The sequence below is a fragment of the Zootoca vivipara genome, chromosome 1 (assembly GCF_965207765.1).
Source record: "Zootoca vivipara chromosome 1, rZooViv2.hap1.1, whole genome shotgun sequence".
NCBI classification, from domain to species: domain Eukaryota; kingdom Metazoa; phylum Chordata; class Lepidosauria; order Squamata; family Lacertidae; genus Zootoca; species Zootoca vivipara.
Window position 1 is genome coordinate 61,579,876 of NC_142582.1, and position 19,954 is coordinate 61,599,829.

The 19,954-nt window shown below is 42.5% G+C and overlaps 1 long non-coding RNA gene across 1 annotated transcript in view; it reads left to right on the forward strand.

Annotated features, from left to right (window-relative positions):
* LOC132592348 (uncharacterized) overlaps positions 1-19,499 on the forward strand; it is a 97,345-nt gene extending 77,846 nt beyond the window's left edge. Inside the window, exon 8 of the long non-coding RNA XR_015949035.1 lies at positions 18,295-19,499. This is a non-coding gene — a long non-coding RNA (uncharacterized LOC132592348). The remainder of the gene's footprint in view (positions 1-18,294) is intronic.
* The last annotated feature ends 455 nt before the right edge of the window (positions 19,500-19,954 follow it).

A 19,954-nucleotide genomic window follows, 5' to 3' on the forward strand; every position in this document is an offset into this window, starting at 1 on the left:
TGTGTTTCAGTTCATATTTTGGAAGTGTGAATTGGATAGGTTTGCCTATAGATTCGGTTCAAATTTCTCTCTCGTCCTTAGCTGGGAAAATGCCTCATTCTGATTTGCAGCAGGAAGGTAAAGAAAAACTTGGAAGCTGGATGTAAATGCTAATAATGCATACCAAATCCAAGACCAATTTCAGAGAGACTTTACAGAGCCATCTAAACTTTATGGTGGTGAAACATTTTTCATGTCAGTTTGCCAACACCAAGACTAGAAACTGAAATCTTTTACTGTATCTAATACTACAATAAGGATTTGTCGTGAAGCTCCAGTAGGTGGCGTCAAACATCAACCCCACCCAAAAAGAATCCCACTGCCTTCTATGGGATGTTGATGAAGAAAAATATATGTGTTGCATTGTATGAAAAATCTTGCTAATTCCAGCATTTAAGTAACTGTTCACATTGCTGGTGTTTGTGTTATCAGATTAAAACTTTCAAGAATCTGTTATTTCATTTATGCCATACATTGGAGAAGTGACTTTAAGAAACAAGCAGTATTCATTTTGTGCCCTGGAACTGTGATTTGGCCTGCTGCTTGGATTTTCAAGTCATACCTTTTAGGACATCACCCAGTCCTAAAACTCTTTTTTTTTTTTTACTTCTTGATCTCTATGGGAGAATTGAAAGTGTGTGCTTGACTTACCAGTAGGGTGGATCATGCTTTTCGTTTGTATGAATCAAATGTAGCTTGTTACCCTCAATTAGATGTCTTTTGTACTAACAACATTTCCTCATCATGTATTAAGAACATGCAAAGAACTAGGCTGGATCAGACTAAATTCCCATCTAGCTCAGTGTCCTGCAGCCTTATTCTCCATGCATTTGTCTAACCCTATTTTAAAGCCACAGCTCAGGCCACATCTATACTGCACAATTAAAAATACTCTTATAGCACTTTCACAGCCATTCAAAACCCAAGGAAATGTAGTCTGTTGCAGGTCTGTGAGATCAGTACCGTTAAGAAACTACAGTTCCCAGGATTCCTTGGTGGGAGTCATTCATGACAGTTAAAGTGGTAAAAGTGTGCCTTAAATGTACAGTGTGGATGTGACCTCAGTTGGTGGTCATCATCATCATAGAGACGTAGAAAGCAATCTCATACTGAATCAGATCATTGGTTCCACTAGCTAGATGTTGCAACCATACAGGGAAATAAAGAGGCAAGACTCAAAAAATAGGTGGATATTTAAACCCAAACCCAATCTGTATAGGGGGATCGAAGTGTGGGATATAACCAATAACTAATCTAGGGGTGAGCCAACCTTGCCTAAGGTCAGGGGTAGCCCATCCTCTACCCCCTTGCTTAAGCTCTGCTTTTTCAGGTGACTAGCAAGGTCTACCCCCTGCTGGACCACCAGATCTATGCAGCATTTGCAACGTGTGGAAAATATAGGTTGTTAGACCTTTAAATGTCCCAGTATTAAGCGCTTACAGTTCTCCCCCGCCTCTTCCCCTCTTGGAGTGAATAGACTACAAACCTGAGTAAATTTAAATGCTTTACTTACAGTAATAACAGGTCTCCCTCATGTTCAGTGCTACAGAAGAAACAACACAGGTTCTGCTGGTTGCAGAATACAGAAAGTATCTTCAAACATGGAGTCTGGTCATGGAAGACCAGTCTCATGCATTTGGTCAGACTGGTTGATCTAGGAAGAAGAGCAAGTTGATTGTACTCAGTTGATTCACTCCCGCCCACCCTCATTTCTTTTTCACTTAGCTGAAAAATGTCTCCCTTTGGGGGCACTTTTTGGCACCCCCCCACAAACCCGCCAACCGTATTTTGAACGAGCTTGCCTCTAAAAATCAATCTGAGCTTGGGGCAGCTTTTTGTTGTAGCTGCTGCAATGGGCTAATGTAATTTTAGGCTGTTAATAGAACCATAGTTTCCAAATCCCAAGAAGTAATAATTCTACTTTGCTCTGCACAACTCAGACCTCATCAGGAGTACTGTGCCCAATTTTGAGGATGACGCTTTAAGAAGGAGGTTGGCAGGCCTGACCCAGCAGTGAGGCAAGGTGAGGTGCCTGCCTCAAGTGGCAGAAGCCCAGGAGATGGCACCTGCGTTGCCTCCATCACCCATCTGCTGGCAGTGGAGAAGTGGCACCAAAGCTGATGCCATGCAACACTGCAAAGAGAGGCACAGCGCCGAGTGGAGACTAGGGGTGATGTTTCCCATTCTGCAGCTTGAGGGGAAATGGGAATTGCTGCTTTGCCCTACTGCTTCCGCAGCTCCCACCGCCAGCTACCTCTCCCTGTTGCTCCGTGACCTGCCACAGACCTGCCATGAACGCTGATTTGGGGTGAGATCTCACCCAGAAGGGATGCAACCTTGCCCAAAATCAGCACCACTGGCAGAGGCAGCAGGGCAGGCAGGGCTCCCATGGGCATGCCAGTTAGGAGGCTTTTGCCACCTGAGGCAGCAGTCTCGCACTGCCTAATGGCTGGTCCGGCTCTGGTGGGGACTTGATAGCACTCTTCCTATATCTGAATGGCTGTTCCACAGAGGAAAGCAAATAAAAAATAAATAAAATGCTCTGTTGATTCAGAAGCTATGCCAATAATGAATCAGCCTTTGTTATAGGAGAATAGGTTTTGGTTGAACATTAGAAGTAGTTTCTTAATAATAAGAGGAGGTCAATAACGGAACGAGTTACCTAGCTTGGGGCAGTGGTGGCAGGGCTCTAACTCATTGGCGATCTTCAAGCAGTGACTGGATAGCACCTTCTAGGGATGCTCTAGCACTGGAATCCCTCTCTCAAGCACAGGTTGCACTAGATGGTTAGCACATTCAGAAAAACCTTTTCTGGCAGCACTCACAGTGCTCTATGGAGAAACTGGAACAAGCCCTTGGCCTTCCTAATTCTATGGAAGCTGCAGCAGCTGCTGACATGCTGCTGCCAGCCCCATGATGCCTCTAGTAATTGAAAAGCTTATCACATCATTGACAGCAGCAGCGATGCTCCAGAGCAGCTGGATTGGTGGGGTGGTGATGTGCACCCACCCTCCTGACAGCAATGGCACTGCTACTTACCTGGATTATGTGTGGGTGGAGCGGGGGGGCAGTAAGGTTGGGGCAATGAGGGTGCACCAGCAGAACCAATTCGGTCCTTCCACCAGTGTGCCCACACAGCCCCGATCTCTCTGCCATAGTGCCCTGCCCTTGCCCTGTCCAGTAAGCAGCAGGGACAGCGCTCTCAGGAAGGCAGCTCAGCTGCACCACCCCATCATTCCTGGAGGTACTTGAAGTGTAGAAACCCACTGGAGTATCGTTGCTCGCATGAGGGTAAAGACTATAGGAGCCACCATCTTGGATGCCTGTGTATCACCATGGGTTTGTAGATCCATGTGATCTTATTTGAGGAGAGTACTCCTGAGGAAAGCAGCAAAATGGCATGGGCAAATTGGTTCAAAAAATCAATATTTTTTTACAAAATAAAAATACAGAACCATTCCCCCCTACCAAAAAATGTATCTTTTGTGGTAAAAATTTCAAATGCTCAATACAAACCAGCCCAAGTTCTGACCAAAAGAAGTAGGCATGTGTTATGTGGTGCCGTGTGTGTGTGTGTGTGTGTGTGTGTGTGTGTGTGAGAGAGAGAGAGAGAGAGAGAGAGAGAGAGAGAGAGAGAGAGAGAGAGAGAGAGAGACTGTGTATAAACTCATGGCTAGAGAACACTCACAATCAGCTCTCTGTTTTCGAACTTTACTCCTCATCCCACCATCATTTTCATCAAGTAAGCGCTCTGCTGTTTTCTGCAGGCTGAGCCAGGTTACAGTATAGGTATCTGACTGTGCGCGCCCCTCCGTTTTCAAGCAATAGTTTCAGATACACAGGCCCTTTTCACAATACCATTTCCCATGCCGTGCGAGGAGGGTGTAAACATGTTTTCCCATAGTCTCCCACCACCTGCTTTGGAGCCAGCAGTGCAAAGCCTCGCAACCCTGCTGGAGGAGATCATAGGCTGAAAGCTGGCACAGATTTGCTGCTTCACAATACTGGTTTAAGGGGAAGGGGAGAGAGAGAGAGAGAGAGTTGCAACTTCTCTCCCCCTTGTGTCGTGGCAAATGGTAGCGTGAAGGTTTCTGTGCCTTCAGCAGAAGATGCACACCCTCCTTTCTGCCCCTTTCCCATCTGCCTCCATGCATACTAAGAGGCAAACTCAAAAGCAACATAGACAAGGAGATTTTGATGGGCTCTCTGTAGGGCTATGAAATGATCGGGCGCTGAAAGCCTGAATGGTTGGGTGTTGTTTTTTTCTTCACAGCTGACCTTCCTCATATGTGGTTAATCTTGGAATAAAGATTAAAGGCCCTGACCCAGGGCCCATTGAAATTGATGGGAGTCTTTTCTTTTTACTTCAATAGTCATTGGATTTGGGCCTAAAGTGGAATTGTCTCTTTCTCCCCCTCCTCCATGGCCCCTTTCAGATGAAAGTGGGAAATGAGGGGGCCCTCTATGAAGAGAATCTGTTGAACGCTGCACTCTCCTTTTCCCAAATGTAGCCAGAACGGCAATATACATTTCTGAGGTCTGGCAGCAACATCAGAAAGCACATTTTTTGCCAGAGGGAAACTGGCTGATTTGTATGGGGCTGAGGTGTGTGGGGAGAAGCAGGGGGAGGGGGGGGAGAAAAAAAGGGGGAGGCAGGAAAAGAAAGCATTTTCTACCTGCTCTGCTTCCCCTTTCCAGTGGCAATTTTATCATTTGCCTTCTCATGTTTCGTTTGGGAGGCAAGTGATATATATTCTTCTTACATCCCAGGCCTTTGGCATGACAACACTCAGCCGACAAAGGACGAGAGAAAGGGATCCTTAACTTTTACACCAAAGAGTACCTGGTTTTGTTTTGTTTTGTCATCTTTTGTTTCATTTTCATTTCTAAAACTGGGCCATTTCGTGACCCAAGAGTGATATCCTAGTTGCAGATTTTATTGCACTCCAAACGCTATCTTAAAGCTACATCATAGATAAATTTATTTAACGTTTGTAATTTGATTGCGGTCACCTCTCCTAATGAACATTGTGGTTTTCGTTTTTAAACGATTCTGCCAACTTGGAGCTTAAAGGATTTCAGATTTTAAGCCACATGTTGGCTGAAGTCCAGCAGGCCTAACCTGGTCAATTTCATCAAGTTCTAGTTAAAACACTTATGATGGGTTAGTGAGTCATTTCTCCTACCCCTTCAGGTATTTGAGAGTTCAAGCTCAAATGAAACAAAGCCATAAAGTTCTGCCACATGGTTCAGGAGAGTGTAGAAGGAGATGAACCCGTTCTGCTTTTTTTTTGTTTTTCTTTTCTCCCGTACATCTGTTCCACTTTGACCAGAAGTTCAGATTAAAGTCTGAAGGAATGATAAGTGGGCTTCTCAGAGATAAGACAGGAAAAGAGACTATAATTTTGGATTAGAGTGCAGAGTGTTTTACATGTCTAGAAGTTTGGTTAAAAGAGGAGCTGTTCCAGTCCTATACATATATGAATTCTTGCATGTGTATCTTTCAGTGTTCTTGGGAAAGACATTTTGTCTTTGAGCTGGATGAACCCAGACACAGACACACGCACACATGTCTGTACACACACACACACACACACACACACACACACACACACACACACACACTGGCAGAAGTTACTAAGCATTCAGTCAATGAAAAGGGTCAAATCATTCAGGTATCACATACTTTCAAGGAACTATATATCGATGTTACAGGTAGGTAGCCGTGTTGGTCTGAATCGAAGCAAAATAAAAAAATTCCTTCAGTAGCACCTATATATCGATATTACAGTGACAGTGAAGATTCCCAATTCTTGCCCAGTTCTTATTGCCATAGTAGCTTGTCTTCCCCAGAGCAATTCAGGGTCTCCAAAATTTTGTATGTAGAAGGACTGAGGGAGAAATGTGTCTCACTACTACAGTACTTAGTTTATTATTCCAAATTTAACAAAAGGATGAGACCTTGTGTGTCAATGACTTTCTTTCTGTGAAATTGCATTTGCAGCCCCCATTCTCATTTCATGCATTTTCCTTTCCACCTTTGCTTAAGACCTTTTCCCAGTTTGCCCCTTTATCCCCATTTTCCTTGCTGCCCTGAGGTGTGTGGATTGGCTTACTTACTTGAGCCACCTGGAATGGTTTAAAGAGCCATTTCTCAAGACACCTTTGCATGTTTTGGTTCCAACTTAATTCTTTCCTATCTGGTGTCTTACTTCCTCTTGTTGCATTGTGAATTGGACCTGATTTATGTATAATTTCTAATCTGTCAATTTGCTGGTTGTGTGCTTTCCCGAGATCAGTCACAATGGTAGGTGGACTAAAAATATAAAATAAATAAATAAATAAATAAATAAATAAATAAATAAATAAATTAAAATAAAATATATGGATTTGTTTCTGTTTAAAAGGTATGTTGTTGTTTAGTTGTTTAGTCGTGCCCTACTTTTTGTGACCCCATGGACCAGAGCACGCCAGGCACTCCTGTCTTCCACTGCCTCCCGCAGTTTGGTCAGACTCATGTTGGTAGCTTCGAGAACACTGTCCAACCATTTTGTCCTCTGTCGTCCCCTTCTCCTTGTGCCCTCCATCTTTCCTAACATCAGGGTCTTTTCCAGAGTGTCTTCTCTTCTCATGAGGTGGCCAAAGTATTGGAGCCTCAGCTTCAGGATCTGTCCTTCCAGTGAGCACTCAGGACTGATTTCCTTCAGAATGGATAGGTTTGATCTTCTTGCAGTCCATGGGACTCTCAAGAGTCTCCTCCAGCACCATAATTCAAAAGCATCAATTCTTTGGCGATCAGCCTTCTTTATGGTCCAGCTCTCACTTCCATACATCACTACTGTACTAGGAAATAGGGTGTAAAACAAGGAATGCAACATAGTGACTGCTGGCATCAGTATGCCTGGCATTATGTCCTAAGGTGCCCATGAAAGATCTTAGTATCTGTTTGCTCTTCCATCCTCCTCCCCATTTTGAACAAAGAGAAGAGCTTCTTTCTGTGAGTGATCATGTTGGTGGCTGGTATAAGTGCCTTTTTGCCCATTGGTAGGAGTTCCCCATATGGTTCTTTGGCCTTGTCTCTCTTTTTCTTTTTCTGCTCAATAATAATAATAATAATAATAATAATAATAATAATAATAATTTATTCATACCCCGCCCATCTGGCTGGGTTTCCCCAGCCACTTTCAGATGTGAGAGGCATTTTGTGTCATACCCCATACCCCATGGCAGCCATCTTGTGACTGATGCCCATCACACTTTCTCAAGGTTCAAAATGTGCTCACTTGCCTGACTGAATGGTGTAAAATGAAATATGTCATTTCAAATTCTTCTTTCCCCTCCCATAAATGTTTCTTTTACTGCCACGAAGCCCCTGCACAATAAAGCAGAAGGACAGCACATAGTGAAACGATGGAACTCGTTCCCATAGGAGACAGCGATGACCACCATGCTTTCGAATACCAGTTGCTGGAAACCACAGAAGAGGAGAGGAGAGTGCTCTTGTGCTCAATTTCTCCTTGTGGGTTTCCCACAGGCATCTGGTTGGTCACTGTGAGAACAAGATGCTGGACTAGATGGGTCACTGGCCTGATCCAGCAGGCTCTTCTTTATGGTTGGCCAATCACGTTCATCAATAAAGGCTGTGTTAGCAAATTTGTTTGTTTTATTATCATTAATATGCAGGCCTTCACAATTTGTGACCTACCAGGGTGAGTTTTCTTGGCAGGGATACTGGAGTGGCTTGCCAGTTCCTTCTCCAGGTGGATCACGTTTAGTCAAAACTCTCCACCTGCATGGCATAGCTCATAGCTTCTCTGAGTTATTCAAGCCCCTTCGCCACGACAAGGCATTGATCCATGAAGGGTGCTGGAGGAGACTCTTGAGAGTCCCATGGACTGCAAGAAGATCAAATCTATCCATTCTTAAGGAAATCAACCCTGAGTGCTCACTGGAAGGACAGATCATGAAGCTGAGGCTCCAATACTTTGGCCACCTCATGAGAAGAGAAGAATCCTTGGAAAAGACCCTGATGTTGGGAAAGATTGAGGGCACTAGGAGAAGGGGATGACAGAGGATGAGATGGTTGGACAGTGTTCTCGAAGCTACGAACATGAGTTTGACCAAACTGCGGGAAGCAGTGCAAGACAGGAGTGCCTGGCGTGCTATGGTCCATGGGGTCACGAAGAGTCGGACACGACTAAACGACTAAACAACAACAACCAGGGTGAACGCTGCCAACCAGGCATGTATTGAAGCCTGACAGGTGTCTGACAGCTCCCCCTGTTTCCGCAGCAGGCAGCAAAATCAGAAATCTTTCTCTTCCGGTGAGCTGCCATACATTGTAGGTGGGTTGTATTTGGCTTGGTAGATCACAGATAGTGTAGGCAGCACTGCTTTCCAGGAGCACCATTTCCATGCATTTCTGGGAGATCACTTCAAACTATATTGCTGGATTCCGCATATTGCAATGCTTTCCCCCATCCCTTTCCACATCACAGTTTGAGGTGTGCCTCTGCCACCGCACTGCCACACATTCTGAAGTCTGAATCATAGCAGCACCTCTCTGTTTCTTATTCATTGCCCAAACATCTCGGTTAGCTGGGACCTATTAGTGGCTTTGGTCATTTGGAGCAAGCGGGGGATTCTCAGAGTAAGTCCCAAGACACTTGCGGAGGTATAAGGCAGTGGTTCCCAACAGGTGGTCCGGGGACCCCCCGGGGTCCGCGAGCTATGCCAGAGGGGTCCGCAAGATGCTATTAGAATAAAAAAAATATTAAATATATTTCGTATGTTAACAGATTTTTTGTTTGGGCCGCTTCCTGCATGAGCAGTCTAGCGCAAAACTAGAATTAGATAGAGGCAGTAGTTCGGCTGTATGCCGTTAGGTGGTGCTTTACAAACGCTACTGTTTTGCAAAGAGGCAGTGCGCACATTCTAGTAACGCTCACCTCCCCAAGATGCTTTGCGCGTGTCAGCTTCATTTGTGCGTTACTGTGCAGGTACCCTGTCTTCTCCATTCCCCTCCCTCCTCCCTGGCACGCGCTGCCTCTTTGCAAAACAGTAGTGTTTGTAAACAAAGCGTTGTTTTTCGCAGAAGCTACAGTTCGCATAGTTAAAAATGGACCGTTGGTTAAAAAGTGGTTCGTTAAAACGACAAAGGCCTACAGATGAAGAGGAAGAAACTGTAAAAAACGTATAAATATAAAATATAAAAAGACTCTTAATTTGGCTCTCACTTTTTAATTTTAGGATTAGGAATTAATGGGGGTCCTTGTCACAATAGCGGCTCGATGGGGGGTCCTCGAGAAAATTTTGTTGGGAACCCCTGGTATAAGGTATCAGTTTTGGTTCGCTCTGCATTTATATAGCTCTGAGGGGAAAGCCACATCAAAGAAGTTGAAATCTGGTGATGAGTGCCAGCCCCAAACTTACTAGAGTCCAATTAGACTGTTAAGAGATAAAAGTAGAAGGGAAACCATCAGTCTTTCAATGTGGCTTATTTACTAGAACTTCATTGCCTTTTTGTGGCATGGCTCCTTAAGACATGTTATTGCTTTGGCAGGCACTGGGTATGGCATGTGTGTGTGTGGGGGGGGGGGGTAGATTTACTAGATGTTGATAAAGCCAGATTTTGACAGTAGCCTATCATGACCTATCATACTGTGAAGAAGAAAAATGGGTAGTTATATACAAAATTGTTCCATTAACTAAAGTGTAAAATATTGCCCAACTACATATTAAAACCATACACTACCGTAATTGGCTATAATAAATGTATAAACTAATACAGAATGAGTACAAAAATTCTTATTATTATATACACAAAAGCAAACTATGTCAAAGACGAGGCTACAGTCCCAAAACTTAAAGTGTTAATAGAGATTGCCGTCCAAACAAATAAGATATTGGAGGAGTACCCCAAGAAAAGAGGCGCAGCAGGCGCAGACCAGACGCTCGTGGGTTCACTGGCAGGAGGGCGTGGTGGGCCCAAGTCCAAGAAATGGTAGCGGATGTGTCCACCGGTGCCAGGCTCAGCACACAGGTACCGTCCATAGGAAAAGGAAAGACAAGGTTCCCGGGTACATCCCTGTTTCGCCCAAAATGGGCTTCTTCAGTTGATAACTACATTGTATGAAAGAATATTGACAAAATATCATAGAAACATACAAATACAATAGTCAAGGAACAATAATTACAATAAAAATTACAATAAGAAATTTTCAAAGGAAAGTACATACCTTGCACAAGTAAGTTAATACAAACTATAAGCTTTCAAGTGAAATGCCATATGTTAAATGCATAGTCCAAAGGATCACAAACTCAATATAAAGGTCTTGGCTACAAATCAACAGGTGTAGACAATCAGAGGGATCAATCATACATTCTTAAAGAGACAGTCCATGGAACAAAGCCTGACAAATCAACCAAATCTAAAATAGTATTACATAAAAAGATGAATCACAAAAAGGCACTATAATCAATCTCAGAATTTAAACCATGGCATGGTTTTGTGGCATGGCTCCTTAAGACATGTTATTGCTTTGGCAGGCACTGGGTATGGCATGTGTGTGGGGGGGGGGGTAGATTTACTAGATGTTGATAAAGCCAGATTTTGACAGTAGCCTATCATGACCTATCATACTGTGAAGAAGAAAAATGGGTAGTTATATACAAAATTGTTCCATTAACTAAAGTGTAAAATATTGCCCAACTACATATTAAGCAAGCTATCAACAGACAACATAAAATGAAACAAACAAATGAAATATATATAGGTCATGGGTAGGGACAGGGTGGGCCCAATCACAGGGATGAGCCGGGGGTGGGGGGAGGAGGGGGCAGGATAGGTAATGGGCCGGAACAGGGATGTGCCTGTGTAAACATAACACGTGTAAAACAGGGGGACTCTGAAGGTGAGGGGGGTCTGGACTCTGAGGTTCCATTTAACAGACTGAGCCACAGCAACGCATGGCAAGGCCAGCTAGTTGTAAATAAATAAATAAATCAAATTACGTCATTGTAACCAATCGTAAATAAATAAATCAAATTACATAATCGTAACCAAAAATGGGATTTGGTAGGATTTGGTACAGAATCAATCCTATACACCCATTCCTGGATTTCTACAAAAATAAAATAAACATCCAAAAATCATCCAAAAATATTAGGAGAAAGTAAGCACAAAAATGCATGTATTAGTGAAACTAGTGCACAAAACACACTACAATAGGGAAACCTGCTTATGAAGATATGTACATTGGGCAAAATCAGGTTTAAAAATCTGTATATTTAGAGAAATGACCTCAAAGATGCTTACGAATCTGCAAACAGACTTTTGAAAAGAAACAATTACAAACTGATACAGAAATGGGGTGAATTTAAGTTTGGAAAAAGGAAAAAGTGTAGAGAAAGCAAAAGTGACAGACCTGTCCATTCCTAGCCCCCTGGCATGCAATGTCTATTCATGTCTATTCAGAAATACATGTCTATTCAGAAACAAGCCCATTGAGTTCAAGCAAACTTATTTGCATAACAAAATTTGCAGAAGTGTGAATTTTGAAGCATAGCAGTTTTTAGTTCACAGATTAGTTCAGGAACTACGAATGAGATAAAATGCGAACATAAGAAATTTCTTCCCCATCCTCCTCTCTCTCTCTCTCTCTCTCTCTCTCTCTCTCTCTCTCTCTCTCTCTCTCTCTCTCTCTCTCTCTCTCTCTCTGTGTGTGTGTGTGTGTGTGTGTAATCAAGGTGCTTTAGTTCAGAGAAAAGCCATCACTGCAACAAGTGCAGCAAGCAATGGAGAAAAACAGAGACATGGTGCAGATACTGAGCGATAGAAATTTTGACCATGAAGTTGTTTGCTTTGTAGCGGAGGCAGGCAGAAGCTTTGATAGAGTCCTGGCATAGTTGAAGTGCAAGAGGAGATAAGGAGATGGAGGTTTATTCTGGTAATAATCCATGAGTACCTTGTGAGGAATGATGATAAAATCCATGCCTTGAAATTGAAACATTCTCGGAACCCACATTCTTTCCTGACCTCCTGTTGTTGCAGGAATGTAGGAGGGTGTGTGTTTGTGTGAAATGGCACAATGTAAACATTCATACAAAAATGATTGCCTAAATAAGATAGGAGGCACAAACTCATGGAACCAGATAGAAATAAAAAATTTGAAGATGCCTCACAATTCTTATTCATGAAGTATAGAATTACACTCGGCCACGGATCTCACAGTGTGGCAATGGGGCAGTCATATCCTCTCAGTCTAACCTATTTCACAGGGTTGTCGTGAGGATAAAATGAGGAAGGAGAACAATGTTTGCTGTCTTGAACTTGCTGGAGCAGAGGTGTTATATAAATGATAACACCTGCTGAACTCCCTCAGTCTTCTCCCATAAAGCCAACTGAACTTGATCTAGCAAAAATAGACCACATGGGAAGGAGTTGCGGTAGAGCCATAGCTGCCAAGTTTTCACTTTTCTCACGAGGAAGCCTATTCAGCATAAGCGAAAATCCCTGTAAAAAAGGGATAACTTGGCAGCTATGGGTAGAGCATGAGACTCTTAATGTTAGTGTCATGGGTTCAAGCACTCTGTGGGGCAAAACATTCCTGCATTGAAGGGGGTTGGACTTGATGAACCCTGTGGTCCCTCCTATGAATCTATGAAAATACCTGGAGGTGGTATGAGAGGAGCTAAATGAATTCCAAGTCTTTAGGTCCAGATGAAATGCATCCTTAGGCACTATTAGAACTTGTTATTATGTATTCTGTGTTTGTATTCTGTAAACCAGATTTGACAGGACTGGGCCAAAACTAATGAAATTGAATTACATCACAGATCTATGTGCAGTTCTGCATTTAAGTAGGAGAAATCGGATGCACAAACCTAGGGTGGGTGACACCTAGTTTGATGGCAGTACATCTGAAAAAGATCTAGGGGTTTTGATAGACCACAAGATAAATATGAATGATCAGATCAATGCAACTTCTAAAATGGCTTATACAATCCTAGGTTACATCAACAAAAGTATAGTGTTCTGATCAGTGCTATTTTTCTAGAAAAAGGGGGTGGAACGCATCATGAACGCCTCCCTTGTTCTCTTATAATGACAATGGCGCCTACCTGAGAGGTGCTGGAACTGAGTTCCGGCTGAAAAGAAAGCCCTGGTTCCAAATCATAAGAAGCAATGTTATTACTCTAGTCTGGTGTGGCCAGACCTTGCTGAGACAGTGCAGTTTAAGAAGAATATTGACAAACTGGAACGTATGCAGAGGAGGGTGGCAAAGATGGAGAGCGGCCTAGAAACCACATTTTGTGAGAAAGAAATTGAAGGAAATTGATGATGATGATGATTTGTTGTTGTTTAGTCGTGTCCGACTCTTCGTGACCCCATGGACCATAGCACGCCAGGCACTCCTGTCTTGCACTGCCTCCCGCAGTTTGGTCAAACTCATGTTCGTAGCTTCGAGAACACTGTCCAACCATTTTGTCCTCTGTCGTCCCCTTCTCCTAGTGCCCTCAATCTTTCCCAACATCAGGGTCTTTTCCAAGGATTCTTCTCTTCTCATGAGGTGGCCAAAGTATTGGAGCCTCAGCTTCACGATCTGTCCTTCCAGGGAGCACTCAGGGCTGATTTCCTTAAGAATGGATAGGTTTGATCTTCTTGCAGTCCATGGGACTCTCAAGAGTCTCCTCCAGCACCATAATTCAAAAGCATCAATTCTTCGGCGATCAGCCTTCTTTATGGTCCAGCTCTCACTTCCATACATCACTACTGGGAAAACCATAGCTTTAACTATACGGACCTTTGTAGGCAAGGTGATGTCTCTGCTTTTTAAGATGCTGTCTAGGTTTGTCATTGCTTTTCTCCCAAGAAGCAGGCGTCTTTTAATTTCGTGACTGCTGTCACCATCTGCAGTGATCAAGGAGCCCAAGAAAGTAAAATCTCTCACTGCTTCCATTTCTTCCCCTTCTATTTGCCAGGAGGTGATGGGACCAGTGGCCATGATCTTGGTTTTTTTGATGTTGAGCTTCAGACCATATTTTGCGCTCTCCTCTTTCACCCTCATTAAAAGGTTCTTTAATTCCTCCTCGCTTTCTGCCATCAAGGTTGTGTCATCTGCATATCTGAGGTTGTTGATATTTCTTCCGGCAATCTTAATTCCGGAAGAAATGATGATAGCAATAAATTTGTACCCCACCTTTTTAGAGTTAAGCCTGGAGAAGTGTTGATTTAAGATATGATATGATAAATATCTTCAAATATTTGATGGACTATTAAAATTTCTTTTCTGTCGCTCCAGAGGACAGGACCTGAACCAATGGGTTCAAACCAGAAAAAAGGGGATTTTGACTAGATATTAGGAAGAACCTCCTGACAGCATAAGCTGTTTGACGTTGAATCAGACTCCCTTACAAAGTACTGAGTTTTCCTCCATTAGAGGCTTTTTAAAGCAGAGGCTGTGTGGCCACCTATTTAGGATGCTGTTGTGGTAGATTTCCTGTATTGGCAAGGGGCTAGACTAGATGACCCAAAAGCTTCTGGCACCTCTAAGATTCCATGAAAATTCCAGCAGATATTTCACATGAGCAGGATCAGAACAGTTCTCCTTGAATTTCTCATTAGGGCTTAAGCGAACTAGTGCTGTGCCAAACCCTTCTAGGAAATTTTTGCAAATCTTACTAAATTCCTTCACATCTTTGACAGAACAGAATGGTCCTTTGCTTTAGTCAAATTCAGTAACAGTTCTACTGAAAAGGCTAACTAAACTGAGGACTTCTCCGCCAGCTTCTTTCTTTCTTTCTCTTTCTTTCTTTCTTTCTTTCTTTCTTTCTTTCTTTCTTTCTTTCTTGCCAGAATTGAAGACAAGTTATTCCAAAGGCTTGTAAAATGGCAGTTAAAAGCCAGCAATTGAAAATGACACCCATTACTATTAAAACTAAATTGAAAACATTTGTTTTCTTTCCAAGCCCTACATTCCAGTCACCAAAGCTGAGATAATCTCATGGAGAAAGTTAATGGATTTTGCTAACTGTTGGCTCAAATGCACAAAGAGTTGAGAGAAGACAGACAGAAGGGCAAGAGATAACCTCCCCACTGAAGGATGCATTTGTGGGTGTGTTTGTTTTTTACATAATCGGAACAATACCTGGATTACAAGTTTAAAAATTAGCTACATCATATATTGATAAATCTTGATCAATACGTTTCCAAGTGAAATATGCAGTCAAGAGAGGCCACCAGGTTTTTTTTGCCCAAAAGAAAATTTTGAACAAATGAGGAGGTTCTTCCTCAGGTGAAACACCTGAGGAATTTCAAGCAAAGCTATGAAGAATTGCAATAAAAGTAGCAAAATTAATTTGAGACGGAGTTGGTGCACATAATAATAATAATTCTTATGTTGCCATCATTGAATAGAATAAATGGAATAAAAATTCAATCAAAAATAAAGTTAATTTCATGGTTCCCCTTCAAGCAAAACCTCTGAGGAATCTCAAAGGGAGTTGGAGAGTTTTGAAAACTCCACAGGTTACTTGATCCAGTTATTTTCTTATTGTCTATTGATATTTGCACATAATATGGTGGAATGTGCCACAGAAATCTTCTTATTGCCAGAGGCTTTGTGAGGTTAGGAAGACAGGAAAGCAGAATAGTTATCCCACGTCCCAAATTCTTGTGAAGGTTTGTGATGTCACCGTGGGGTTGTAGTGGATTAGATGAAAGAGGAAGGTGAGGCAAATTAATTACTGTATTGCACCTGTATTGCAGACTGAATGTTCTTGATTTGGCGGTTTTGAGGGGAAGATTTGGAGGAGTCCCATACGGTCAGAGAACGTGCCATTGTGCCTTGGGTGAGGTAGAATCCACAGAACAGACATACTGAGTTGTCCCTTTTATAATGATTTAAGGCAATATCTTATAGCCCCATATTTATCTCAGTTTAGTTCCCGACTCAGAGAACGGCAGGCAGCATATTTGCTAAACAAGCCCACTGGGAAAATAACCTTCTCAGTGGCTAAATTCCTCTTCCTGGCGCTCAAGTGTCGGAAATGTATAATCGAATGCCTTGATGTGGGTTACCTGTAGGAGGTTCAGTAGCACAGTTATACTTCATTTATGTATCCCTCTGATGCCTTCAGTTTTATATTTTTATATTTGTATTGAGAAATGTTTTTCTTTCTGACTATCGGTCGAATAAAGTATTTTGATTGATTTGATTGATGGTATTGTACCTGAGGATCACATGGTTAATAACATGAATGTGATTGAGGCCTCTTGAATTTGCCTGTTTATAAATATTTACTGTAATATTAGCCTGAGCAATGGAGTAAAGACTTTCCCTAATCTTGCCTCACTGCCTCCCATATGTGAATTGTGCTAGAAGCCTTGTCTGCTCCCCCCCCCATTGCATCGCCCCCAAATATAACCTCTTCAGAGACCACACATGGATGTTTCTAGATGAGAGGGAATGTGTGGAATGTTTTGCAATTGACAGCTTATGAAATTCCTTTCCTATATGTATCTGAAACTTCTTTAAGTCAGAGACAGAGAGCACAAGTGCTTCTCAGGGGAAGCCAGAGTTCAGGGGATCACTTGCTTTCACAAACATTCTTTACTGGAAGGGGAGGGAGTGGAATTAAAGAAAAATAGAGATGTAGACGATGGATTTAATTTCCAATTGAGCCCTGGAAAAGAGGAAAGAGCAATCCACTGGGATGGAATAGTTCATAGGGCTAGTAACATAATATAGAGCCTTTGGCTGCTAAGGAACCCAATCAACTGCCCATCAAAGTTTTCTGGATAAGAAAAGCACTGGAATAGTTCAAAACCAGCACAGCGCTAAGGGCAAGCACTTCCTAGCCCATAATTTACAGGTCAGATTATAAAGCACACCCAAACATCATATATTTGGTTCTGCGTAGGGAGTCTCACCTAAGGATGGACTAATCTGTCAATTGCAGTTTCTCTCCGTTTCTCATTTTTCGTATCCTAAATTCAGTTTGCTTTGTTTCTTATATCAGTTTGCATGTTTCTTTAAAGTCTGCATGAAAATTCATTCATTCATTTTTCTGCATATTTCCACTCACATGCGTGTTGCATACTTTCGCTTAATGTACACATTTTAATACACTTTTTTCCATTGGAGAATTGCATCGCAAAATTCAGAGAAGTGTTCACTTTGAAGGACAGGTGTGTTTCAATCTGAGCATAGTTTTGGGGAGTGAAAATTAGGTAGTTTGCATTAAAATGTCAGCTGCACTCCCCACATTTCTCAGTACAGAGAGACAAAGGGAAAGCAAAAATTGAGTTGACTCACCTCCCTTGTTCAAGCCCCATTCCTCCATTTCTCAGCCTTGCCCAAACAGGAGCAGCCAGCATAGTGGGGCAGTGCCACCCTTCTGACACCAATGTTGCAGCCACCTACAGGACAAGGTGTGGGACACGGCAGGAGGAGGTCAGCACTTTGTGAATACACCAGCAAAGCCCACCTGGTGCTGTCCCTGGCACGCCCAGGTAGTCCCAAACTTACTGTCTTCCTGCACCACTCCCAGTGATGAGAGGGTGCCTAGTGATGGGAGGCATCCAACACTGGCTGCTCCTGGACCCAAATTCACTGCATTTCTGACAAGGAACTCACCCTAATTTAGAGTAGCATATCAAGTTTATTTATTCCAATTCGCTTCTCTCTTTCTCTCTCGTTATGCCTAGTTAGGCACCACCCACTCAGGTATCTATGGATCTACTTCAGAGCATTCAGCCAGAAAAGGTTATATTTTAGATATGCACTCTGTGATATTAAAGCTAGGAATGGTCGTAGCTCAGTGGAAAAGCATGTGCCTTGCATGTAGAAGGTCCCATGTCCCATCCCTGATTTCTCCTGGTCGGAATGAAAAAGGCCTACCACATACTCTGGAAAACTGCTGTCAGTCAGGCAACATATGGACCACTGAACAGGCTTATGTTCCTAACCGAGTTCTGCTACTGACTTTGGTGAGGACAGATTAGACCACTAAAGGCAGCTTACACTGTTTCATTTTAATTTTTGTAATCCATCAGTCAAACAGCTGACAACATAAGGTTTTTTATGCATTCACGACAATGCCGAAACACAGTTGGAGTAGTCGTTCATCTAGCTAGGATTACGTATTGTGTTTCTTTAACCCCCCCCCTTTGCCCCCCCTTTAATGTGTGGTTATGGACTGAGTGCCACCATGGGATAATAATATTATTTCATATATGGACTTTTTTTCCAGTGCAGTAACAGAAGGCATGAGCAACCACAGTGTACTTGAGAAGGATGGTGCCTTTCTTGTCCAACTTACAGTCAGCAAATGAAGTCATCCAGCTGTTTCTTCAAGGTTGTTGTTTTTTGTGTTTTTTTGCAAATCTGCAGATCATTCCAGAGGGTGGGAAGATGAATTCACAGAATAATTGGCAGATGCGGCTGAGAAATTACAAATCAGTGAATTTGATGAGAAAGTTTTGTTTATTAGAGTGTAGTAGAAGTCAGAGATGGAAAGAAAGTGGCCCATCATAGTCATTATTATTATTATTAGGTTATGCTAACCTTTCCTGTAAGTAGCCAGCCAGTAAGTTCATGACTTTTTCTGGGCAGGGCTCTGTAAACTTGTTTAACCATTAGATAAGATGCATGCCTCATTCTTACATGGTCCTTTTTATTCCTCCTTTACTAGAATCCCCATGGTGCTTCGATGTGCTACAAATTTACAAAGCACTCAGAATATCTTAACCGTGAAGGCACATAAGTAAACTATGTTAAGAGATCCTTCTGAATATTAACTCTTAATTAACAGTGTTGTGCTGGATCAGATGAAGGTCCACCTAATGTTGTTTTCTTTGTAAGAATCCGACCAACCTAGCATTATCCCACCAGAAATTGTCTTGTTGTCTTCAAGTAGATCTTAACTACCTTCTGCCTATCCCTGAATTAGACTGCATATCTTTCCTGACCTTGATACCCTTGAAGCTGAATGGAGCCCACTGGCCACATAATGGCCTCACAGGTTCTTTGCCCTCTCCATTTATTTTGCAACCTTCGGTAAGCAAAGAGGTGTGTTTTGCTCCTTGGTGGGCCACTGTGGCTTGTGTTTGAGTTGGTAGCTCACAAGTTTCCCAGGCTTTCTATAGTCTGCCTTTACCTTGCCAGCTATGTCACAACAGCCTTTAAGAGACTCATCTGCTGGAAATTTACAGTGCACGGATGCTTGTGCTTTTCCTGGCTCTGCCATTTTGTAAGTAGGAGTATGAAAATCTGCCTCTTTGGAATAGAACTTTCACGCTGGAATTTCGATCCTGCTGTAACTTCACTATGGCCACATTTCTGCCCATACAGTTAGCCCCTTTTCATATGCAGGCAACACAAGTTGCAGATCTTGTAACCTAAATAAAGTAGATCCAATGTGGATCCAAGTCCTGATCCAAGTGCAAGCATGCATTAGAATTTTTAGGTGTATCATTAAGATTTTGAACTGACCAATATGAACCAACTCAGACCCTGTAATCATCATCTGAGGCCCATTTTTGTGTATGTGTATCTCCTCCATGAAATATCCAAAGGGTGACAACACAAGGACATGCCTTTTCTGTGGTGGCTCCCTGTTTGTGAAATGCTCTCCCCAGGGAAGCCTGTCGGAATGCTTCATTACATATCTTTAAGCGCCAGGCAAAAACATTTCTCTATAACCAGGCCTTTGGCTGATTAACATTCTGTGTCGTTTTAAATGTGTTTGTGGGAGGAAGGTTATTGGTTTGTTATTGTTTTATTATGCATTTTGTGTTCTCATTTTGAATTTTTATGTTGCGGACTGTCCTGTGATCTTTGGATGAAGGGTGGTATACAAATTTAATAATGGTGATGATGATGATGGTGTAAGGCTACTTCTAGTAATGTAA